The following is a 10,598-nucleotide window of genomic DNA, read 5'->3' as shown; positions in this document are numbered from 1 at the left end:
AACTCCTAAATCTGTAATTTTTACGTAAAGCTACTTCTGCTCTTCTATTTCTTTAGTGTCCTTCCCTGAAACTACTATTTCCTATCAGTATTGTGACAGCAAGAAGTCCTCATGGCCCAGGGGTTAAGGGCTTGGCTGCTAACTGAAAGGTCAGTGGTTTGAACCCACCAGTGCTTTCACAGGAGAAAAGATCTGGCAATCTGCTTCCATAAAGACTACAACCTAGGAAACCCTATACGGCAGTTCTACCCTGTCCTATAAGTCTGCTATGAGTCGGAATTGACTCGTCAGCAAAGGGTTTGGTTTCTATTGTAAAGGCACACAATTCAAAGACTGTTTTAAACAAGACATTTCACTTGCTATTAGGCTGTGTGATAATCTCTGCTGTAGTGGGAGGCTTTTTCTCCATGGGAGCTGCAATTTGTGAAGCAAAGATTTTCATAATCTCAAGTATTGCCCCACAATCCTGACTGAATCACACATTTCCATTGTAGCCTTTGCTCCTCCACATTCGTACCTTTGCTCAACCCCTCTACCCCCCAAGTTGCCTAATTTTCTATCAGGGACAGAAAAGGAGACCATTAGTTTGTGTCTGGGAAGGCAGAAGGGATTACTGAGCTGTTTATGAGCTCTGCACATGTGGACTTAATATAATTTTCCATCGGATAGTTCAAAAATGTATTCAAATTATGCAGTTTGAAATGCTAAACTTTGGAATTTAGTTTCTACTTGGAAGGTTTTTAGGATAGTTTGCCTGAGGAATAGCCCCTTTAGTGAATTCCCATAGCAAATTGTTTATAATCATATGTAAGCAATCTTTATTTATTTTTTATTCATGCTTCCTGAAGAACAGGACAAGCCTAACTGCATATTTTACTGCTTACTCAGCTCACTTGCTACTGGGGAGGTGCTGACCACGAGAAATTAGAAGAAAATCAGGACAGGGAAAGTCCCTTCATTCCATGAATCTTCTCTTTTGATATTTGCCTATGAATTTGAAGTCATACCTAATTAGCCATAATCTGATTTCTTTGCAAGATTTTTCTTAAATACATGACAGTGTTTAAGTATATGCAATCTTTGAAGTGATAAACAAAAGGTAAATAAATGATGAATATGGAGTTGGATATCTATAAGAACTCCTGAGAGCCATCATCTCAAAATTTAGTTGCACTGTGTTAAAATATGCAAATTCCTTAAAGCAAATGAGATGCAAAGTGATATTTCAGTTCCGTGTCAAACAAGAGCCATATTCCTGGCCCGGTATAAACTTTTCACATGTGTTTGTAATAATGAGGCTGGCAGTAGAAGAGACGCAAAGGTTGTTCCATGGAATTACTGACTATTAGAATAACAACTTAAGTTTCTGTAAAGTGCTCTCACATTTGCAATCTTTTTTGATCTTCATAGTAGGCTCACAAAGTTAGGTACTATTTTCTCCATTTTATAAATTAGGAAACTGAGACATATAGAGAATAACAGAAACTGTACGTGGAGGACAGCATGATCTAATGGAAAGAAGGTGAGCTTTGGGATCAGACAGATTCAAAAGTCCAACTCTACCCCTTGGTACCTTGAAGAACTATGAGAATATTGTTCAGCCTCCCGAACTATCATTTTCATCATTCGTAAAATGGAGATAATTCTACTGAGCTCACAGAGTTACCTTGAGAGCCACAGGCAATAAAGTATGTGGAAAGGCCTCATCCTGTCTCAACTTAGCTTTTCTGGAAGATATGGGGCTTGACCATTGGAGATTACAAACCCAGTGCTTTGTGGGTATTTGGTTGAGATACCTTTTCTGCCATTAACAATGTCAGGACATGCTTTCTTGGGCCCTGTTGCTGAAGCCACAGAGAGTCACTGGCAAGAGAGGAGCAAAGTGACCTTTTCCCCAGATAAAAATCATTACCATAAGTCAGTCACAAAAGGACAAATATTGTATGAGACCACTATTATCAGAACTCAAGAAAAGGTTGACACACATAAAAAACAATCTTCAATGGTTACAAGGGAGGGAAGGGTGGGGACGGGAAATCACTAACTAGATAGTAGACAAGTGTTAATTTTGGTGAAGGGAAGGACGACACACAATAAGGGGGAAGCCAGCGCCAAGGCAAAGCCATAGAAGCTTCCTAACACATCCAAACACCTTGAGGGACCAAGTTACTGGGGCTGAGGGCTGTGGACTGTGGACCTGAGAGACAGCTAGGTCAATTTACATAAAATAGTTCATAAAGAAAATGTTCTACACCCTACTTTGGTGAGTAGCGTCTGGGGTCTTAAAGGCTTACCACCAGCCATCTAAAATACATCTATTGGTCCCATCATGTTCAGAGTAAAGGAGAATGAAGAAAACCAAAGACACAAGGGAAATATCAGTCCAAAGGGCTAACGGACCACATGAACCACAGTCTCCACCAGCCTGAACCCAGAAGAACTAAACGGTGCCTGGTCACCACCACTGACCGGTCTGACAGGGGTCACAATAGAGGGTTCCACATAGAGTGGGAGAAAAATATAGAACAAAATTCAAATTCACACACACACGCACACGCTAAAAGACCAGACTTACTGGTCTGACAGAGACTGCAGGAGCCCCCAAGACTATGGCCCCCATAGTCTAGTCAGCTAATTCAGAGCTGAAGCCACTTCTGAAGTCCACATTTCAGCCAAAGTTTAGACAGGCCTATATAACAAACAATAACACACGCATGGAACATGCTTCTTAGTTCAATCAAGTATATGAGACCAAATGGGCAACTCCTGCCCAAAAGCAAAGACAAGAATTCAGGGAGGGACAGGAAACCTGGAGGGATGGACACAGGGAACTCAGGTATAAAAGGAAAGGTGGAGAGTGCTACCACATTGCAGTCAATGTCACAAAACAATCTGTACACAAATTTTCAAATGAGAAACGAATTTGTGCTGTGAACTTTCATCTAAAACACAAACACAATAAAATTTAAAAAAGAATTATTATCTTCATGACGCATTATTACTCTAACTTGGATTTAGCCGTAATTTTTCCCAAATGGTAAAGATCTGCAAACGTATGTGTATAGTAAGAATTGCACGGTTTTGCTGCGTGTATTTTACATTATTCACTTTAAGGCGTAGATACTTGCGTTCACCAGCTGTAAGGTATTGCTCTGTCTATGTGCATAATTCTTATCACCCACAGCCAAGTATTCACTGATCTCCCCAATGTGCCTGACTAGGGATATTTTTGTATGAGTGACCTGGAGAGTATTCCCCCCCTCCTATTTTTTTTTTTTTTTTAATAATTTTTATGGTGCTTTAAGTGAAAGTTTACAAATCAAGTCAGCCTCTCACACAAAAACTTATATACACCTTGCTACATACTCCTGAATACTCTTCCCCTAATGAGACAGCCCAGTTCCTCCCTCCACTCTCTTTTTGTGTCCATTTCGCCAGCTTCTAACCCCCTCTACCCTCTCATCTCCCCTCCAGGCAGGAGATGCCAACATAGTCTCAAGTGTCCACCTGATCCAAGAAGTTCACTCCTCACCAGCATCCCTCTCCAACCCATTGTCCAGTCCAATCCCTGTCTGAAAAGTTGGCTTCGGAAATGGTTTCTGTCCTTGGCCAACAGAAGGTCTGGGGGCCATGACCACCGGGGTCCCACCGGGGTCTCAGTCAGACCATTAAGTCTGGTCTTTTTATGAGAATTTGGCGTCTGCATCCCACTGCTCTCCTGCTCCCTCAGGGGTTCTCTGTAGTGTTCCCTGTCAGGGCAGTCATTGGTTGTAGCCAGGTACCATCTAGTTCTTCTGGTCTCAGACTAATGTAGTCTCTGGTTTATGTGGCCCTTTCTGTCTCTTGGGCTCCTAATTACCTTGTGTCCTTGGTGTTCTTCATTCTCCCCTGATCCAGGTGGGTTGATACTCATTGATGCATCTTCGATGGCTGCTTGCTAGTGCTTAAGACCCCAGACACCACTCTCCAAGGTGGCGTGCAGAATGTTTTCTTAATAGATTTTACTATGCCAATTGACTTAGATGTCCCCTGAAAGCATGGTCCCCAGACCCCTGCCCCTGCTACACTGGCCTTCAAAGCATTCAGTTTATTCAGGAAACTTCTTTGCTTTTGGTTTAGAGATCACAAAGTCCAACCCAATCCCAGTGTCCTCACTCATGTTTTATGGTGTTGCATCTCTCTACGCACTAGGGCACTTTCAGAATGAGAGAAAGGAACAACTCCTAAATCTATAATTTTTACGTAAAGCTACTCCTGCTTTTCTATTTCTTTAGTGTCCTTCCCTGAACCTACTATTTCCTATCAGTATTGTGACAGCAAGAAGTCCTGGTGGCCCAGTGGTTAAGGGCTTGGCTGCTAACTGAAAGGTCAGTGCTTTTGGTTTAGTCCAGTTGCGCTGACCTCCCCTGTATTGTGTGTTGTCTTTCCCTTCACCTAAAGTAGCTCTAATCTACTAATTAGTGAATACCCCTCTCCCACCCTCCCTCCCTCCCCACTCTTGTAACCACAAAAGAATGTTTTCTTCTCAGTTTAAACTATTTCTCAAGTTCTTATAATGATGATCTTATACAATATTTGTCCTTTGACCTGCAGAGTATTAATGACTGCATGCCATTCCAACCAACCAACCAACCAACCAGTTACTCTTGAGTTGATTCCAACTCACAGGGACCCCATAGGTATTAGAATAGAACTGTACTCCAAAATGTTTTCAATGGCTGTTTTTTCTGGAAGCATGCTGCCAGATCTTTCTTTGGAGTGTCTCTGAGTGGACTTGAACTGCCAACCATTTGGTTAGTAGCCAAGTGTTAGCCAAGTGTTAGTAGCCAGAGAACCCGGGATGTCATTACTCATCTCTAATATCTGTAAATGAGGAAGATGAGTGGAGCTTGTTAAGTTCACTCCTAAAATGGAGAAGTGGAAGAGTGGAGAGGAAAATTATGTGCACAGCACACAGAAAGGCCAAGACAAAACAGGAAGGGGAACTTGTTACCGAGCTCTTGTCTAATTCCCTTTCCCCTAGAGAAACAACATTGCTGCAACCCTTGGGCATGCCATCGCATCTTCATTCCTTTGCGCTCTCACAAATGTAGTTTCCAAATCATTGCACGGGCCTCCACCCACCTACGTACATTTGAATACGACTTATATTTAGCTCGGAAGACAAGGATTTGCTTGACCTAGACCAAAATCAAAGGGAGGTGAGACTGTCGGAGCCTGGAAAGGGGGAGAAGAAGCTAAAAAAAAAAACTGGATGTATAGAGACTGCAGAAAAATCTCTAACCTTGGAGAGAAGGAGCTCTAACCCCAGTGATGACAGAGTTGAATTAAAATATAATGCTTCCCAGTATCTGTTGCCAGGAAGCAGATGACATGCTAAATTACTCTGCAGATCGACTACTTAATTCAGTGATTTCCTGAGTCAGGAGTTGCCAGAAGAGCCATTTTGTTCTTTCTGGCAAAAAAGCCACTGGGATTGCTGTCTCCAGTCCTCTTTCCTCTGCTTCCTGCTGTAGGAAGGCCTGTTTCCTGTGGGGAGATGCCTGATTAGACAGCACTATTTTAGTAGGTAGGGAACGAGGTAACACGTTACTTCTTTCATTTGACATCGATTTGTGGACAGTGTGAATGTTGTATATATCATAGAAATACAAATTCTTTTAGAAGATGTAAAACAGTGAATCAAAAGCAAATTAGACAAACTACTGGCCTGAAAAGTGGTATTGCAACATTTTCATCTGTTCGACTTTAAATGTTTTGAAATGAGGGCTTTATTCTTTGTGTAAAGGGCTCTGTTTCAGTCTTACTGCAGTTCTTTGGAACTGAATTTTGAGCAAGGAGATTATTAATATTTACCCAATGAACATGACGCTTCCGGAGGCTCCATGTTGGAGAGTGCTGACATACCCAGGAGCAAAAGGGTTAAAGTTTGTCTCTGAGCCAGAGTGGGACTTAGGAGAAGCTGGTGAATAAGCTGTTTGTGCCCCAGTTTACTACCATTCCTCTAGATTGCTCTAGCAGTACCTCTATTGTATCTCTTGAAGAAGCAAAGTGGCTGAATACAATGCATGTCACTCAGCAAAGCTAAAGAAATAGGAAGTTCAGAATATTCAGGTAAAAAAAGGAAATAAGGATAGGAAGCAGATTTGAACCACAAATGAATTGGTTCACAAAACATATAATGAAAAGAATCATTTCTTCCAATACTTGTTTGGCGTCAATGATGCATGACTTCCTGTCTCTGTACGTGTGCCCTGACAACTCAATTAGATGGTAAGCTTTTCTAGTACAAAACTTATTTGAATTTCGTGTCTTGGTCAGAGCCTGTCTTGGGCGCATTTGAAATCTGTGTCTCGTTTTTACTTGATGAGCCTCAACTGTTGCTAGAATTGATGGTGATGGCTGCATGAGATCAAAGGCTCTACCTTGGAACACCCCATATTTCATCATCAATAAACATATTAGTACTTATTTTTGGAGTTGTTAGTTTGGGTCACAGAGCCTCTCAAGTTATTTGACTTTAAGCAAATTTGGAGTCACTTCATTAAATAGTTCGAATTCTCTATTTTTAGGTTTTCATGCCAACAGCTTGGTGGTGGTCAGAGGGCGTCCTGCCACTGAGGGTGTTTTCACACAAGAAAAATGTGCATTGGCCATGGAGTGCTGGAGAAGGGAATCTTTCCCTGGAGGAGGGAGTTACCTAGCTAACCAGACCATCCTTTCTAACTCTATCCATCTATGATTTCATATCTTACCACCCCTCGACAATGATTTTGCCATTGAAGCTCTATAGCTTATTCTTATATTTTGTATTTAAATGAAAGAATATGAAAGAAATACGTGATAGCTGGTTTAAAGGATGTAGATATTGCGTACTCTCTGCTCTTGACTTTTTAGGGGATGTTTTCCAGTATGAGAATGATGCAGGCTTGAGGGGGCTCTGGCTGCATCGTCAGTTTTGGAAATTATTTTCACCTCTGCAAAAAGAGGGGAAAAAAAAAAAGAAAAAAGTTTGAAGCATTCTTATTCGCATACTTCTCATCGCTCTGGGGAAAAGTTTAACAGAAGTCAACGATATTAACTAAAATGAAGTTTTGGGAATATTTTTATGAAGACATGCTATTCTTTTTTTTTTTATTAGTATAAGTGATGGTTAATTAAATTTTAGTACACATCAATAAATGGAAAATTAATTCTAGTGTATATCAAAAAAGGGAGAAAACCTCTAAATAATCAGCTCAGCTTGTAAATGTGGTAGGCACATACATTTTATCCTGTCTTGCTCTGTTTTGAATTCCTTATTTGCACCTGGCATTCACTAAAGGACCAGTTTAAAATAGAGAAAAGAGCTTATCTGTGGGAATAAATGGGAAAAATGGACAAAGACAGTTTTAAAAAATAGTTGCGGGAGAGGATGGGTAACTTTGTACATATTCAATTATATTTTACGGCTGGGATATTTAAATCGGTGTGATGCCTTCCAAAGTACAGACTTCCCAGTGAATCAAAGTGATTTAGAAAGAGATAGCATTATTAAAGATTATGTATTATAGAGGAGGGGGAATCACAAATCACTTTGAAAAGATGGAATATTCAATAAATGATGTCAGGACAATTGGTAAACTATTAAAAAAAAAAACATTAGATTGTTGTTTAATACCATACAGCAAAATAAATCAAGATAGATAAAATATTTGAACACTAAAATGAAACAATTAAACAACTGAAATAAAAAATACATTCATATTTGATTTTGTTATGAAACTCTCTAAAGAACCGTTAGAATCTTTGTATGTGTGTAAAAAATATAAATCTATTTTAATAGGAGAAAATATTGAATAATACTAGCAGCATATACAAGGCTAAGTGTTACTGTCATTATATAAAAGACTCATAAACCAATAAGAAAAATATGGAAATGGCAAAATATTGGGTAAAGATACCAGTTAATTGACAAAAAAAAAAATGTACAAATTGTTAATAAACATAACAAGTTTGGTCTCTAATTATCAAAGACATGCAAATAAAATCAATGTGATATAATTTCTTCCATCAAACTGCCAAGAAATTTTTCAATGAGAATGCCCTGGGTTGTGAGGTCCTTTATCAACTGCTGCTGGGAGTAAAAACAGATAAAGCTTTTGGAGGGCAATTTGAAACATACATTTTAAAAGCTTTAAAAATTTGCCTTTTGCTCTAGAAATTCTATTTCCAAGAATTTCTATTTCTAAGAAGTAAATTCTAATTCCGTCTACTCAGAGGAAATAAATATGTGCACAATGATTTCTGTGGAAAAATCTTCATGTGGCGTTGTGTATAATAATACAATAGTGGGAAAACCACAAATGTTCAACAATAGGAAAAACAAAACTTAATGGCCTTTTATGGAACTATTAGAAGCTGTGTCTCCAAGAATGATGACAAAATGAAATGCTGGTAATATATTCTTAGATTCAAAAAACAAGTATTTTTAAATTAAAAAAAAAAAGATACAAAATAAAGTGATCTGAATATTGGGAGAGATGGAGGGAATATGTATAAATGTATGTATAAATTAAGAAAAACAACAGTAACACATAAGGGGGAGAAACCAAAATTTACATAAGCTTTTGCCTATGTTGGGGGATATTGGGTAGTTTCAATATTTTCTTTTTATGCTTTTCTGAATATTCCAAATTGTTATATTATAAGCAGAAATAAATCCCACAATTAATGCTCCTTTTCTTTTCTTTTTTTTTTTGTTAAGTGCTTATGGAAAAAAAAATTTGGATGCCATGAGTGATAAGCTCTCCCAGCCCAGTCTATTGCTAGTCCTACTTGACAAACAGAACTTTTCAGTTCTTTCCAGTCAGGACACCAAGAGAGTCACTGCAAAGTTGGCTTGCCCCTTGCTATTCAAGTGCCTCTCCTAAACAATACATCTGACTGGGCAATTTGTAAGGTCAATGGAAGAGTTGGTTAAAAAATGAACCCTATTGGAAATGAAACATCGAGTGATTGGAAAATGGCCTTCCACGATGTATTATGGCCCTCCTTTGGGAGTCCTGGTGGTGCAGCCATTAAAGTGTTAGACTGCTAACTGAAAGGTCGACCGTTCAAATCTACCAGCCACTCCTTGGAAATCCTGTGAAGCAGTTTTACTCTGTCCTATAGGGTCTCTCTATGAGTTGGAATCGACTCAACAGCAATGGGTTTGTCTTCTCTAGAGCTGGGTCCGGTACCCTAACAGCAACTCTGAATATCAGAGTGCAGGGTAATGAGTTAAGTTAGGCAGACTCCAGCCTTCAGACCTTCTGAGCACATCTGCCCATGGGATGAGTCCATTTCCATTACAGTGAAGGACAAAAGACTCCTGATGAAGAGCTTATCCTATAGAATGAGTTTCCCAGTACAGTGAGCTTGACTAGAGTCATGAGTGTGTATAGTATTTATCCATCAGAGAGGTCTTTTCCTCCAGCTCCACTTGTTTTTGATATTCCCATGGGTTTGGAGGTGGAAACATTACAATTAAACCCTTGCAAGTCCTCTTTTAAAAGACGGTGGGTGCTGCTTTGTTGCATAACCAACAGTATGTAACAAAAAAAGGAGAGCTTTTTTTTTTTTGCCTAGAATTAGATTAATCATGATCCTCTTCATGGCACATACTCATCATTGGTCTATGCAAGTTACTGTTTTTATTTATTTGTTCCGTTATTTTTTATAACATAATAATTACCCATGAACCTACTACCTTATAAATTTTATCTAACCAGTGGCCCTCCAAATCCCATTCTTTGCTTCCCTCTTCCTAGGGTAACCACCCCTTAATCCTGTAATCATTATTTCATTATTCCCTTTCTTCCTATCTACCTACCTTTCTATCCATCTACTTTAGATCATCTCTACGTATTCCTAAATAACATAATTTTTAATTTACATTTCATTTTTTTTACTTTCTATAAAAGAGTAACATCCTTAGGTAATCTTTTGGATTTATTCACATTGTTGCATGTAACTGTAGTTCGTTTTCCTTTGTTTAATGTTCCATTGTATGACTGTATCACAAGCCTAACCTCCTGTTGATGGGCATTTGCATTATTTCCAGGTTTTTATTATTGTTAACCAGGTTTCAATATTGCACATACCTCTTTGGCATATGTCTAGGAGTGGACTCGCTGAATTATACGGTAGGCAAATGTTCAACTTTAGGAGATAATGCCAAAATGTTCTCCAAATAGTTGCTTCAATGTATACTTCTACAGCAATGTTTAATAAATCCTTTGTGATTATACATCCTCTACAACATGATGTGTTGTCACACCCTTTGTTGCCAGTCAAGAGGATATAAAATTATATTTCACCGTAGTATTGATTTATACTTCCCTGATCACTAATAGGCTGGACATTCATTCATACGTGATTCCTCTTCTGTGAAATAATTGTTCATGTCTTTGTCTATTTTTTCTGTTGCGTTGTTTGTGCTCTTCTTACTGACTTGTAGTTCTTTATATGTTCTTGATACTAAACCCTTTGTTGGTTGTGTACATTTCAAACATCTTTCAGTTTGTAATTTGTCTTTCTATTCTATTTTAGGAGTTGCTGGATCAATTTCTTAATTC

At 38.8% G+C, this 10,598-nt stretch overlaps 1 long non-coding RNA gene across 1 annotated transcript; it reads left to right on the top strand.

Moving 5' to 3' along the window:
• The first annotated feature begins 4,503 nt into the window (after nucleotides 1-4,503).
• LOC135232420 (uncharacterized) lies at nucleotides 4,504-7,676 on the top strand. The gene is made up of 2 exons (XR_010322938.1): nucleotides 4,504-5,569; nucleotides 6,573-7,676. It is a non-coding gene; the product is annotated as an uncharacterized LOC135232420 (long non-coding RNA).
• Nucleotides 7,677-10,598: the final 2,922 nt, after the last annotated feature.

This window comes from Loxodonta africana, chromosome 1 (genome assembly GCF_030014295.1).
Source record: "Loxodonta africana isolate mLoxAfr1 chromosome 1, mLoxAfr1.hap2, whole genome shotgun sequence".
Classification (NCBI taxonomy): Eukaryota; Metazoa; Chordata; class Mammalia; order Proboscidea; family Elephantidae; genus Loxodonta; species Loxodonta africana.
Note: the sequence above shows the minus strand (reverse complement) of the source record. Positions and strands in the feature narration are given on the sequence as shown.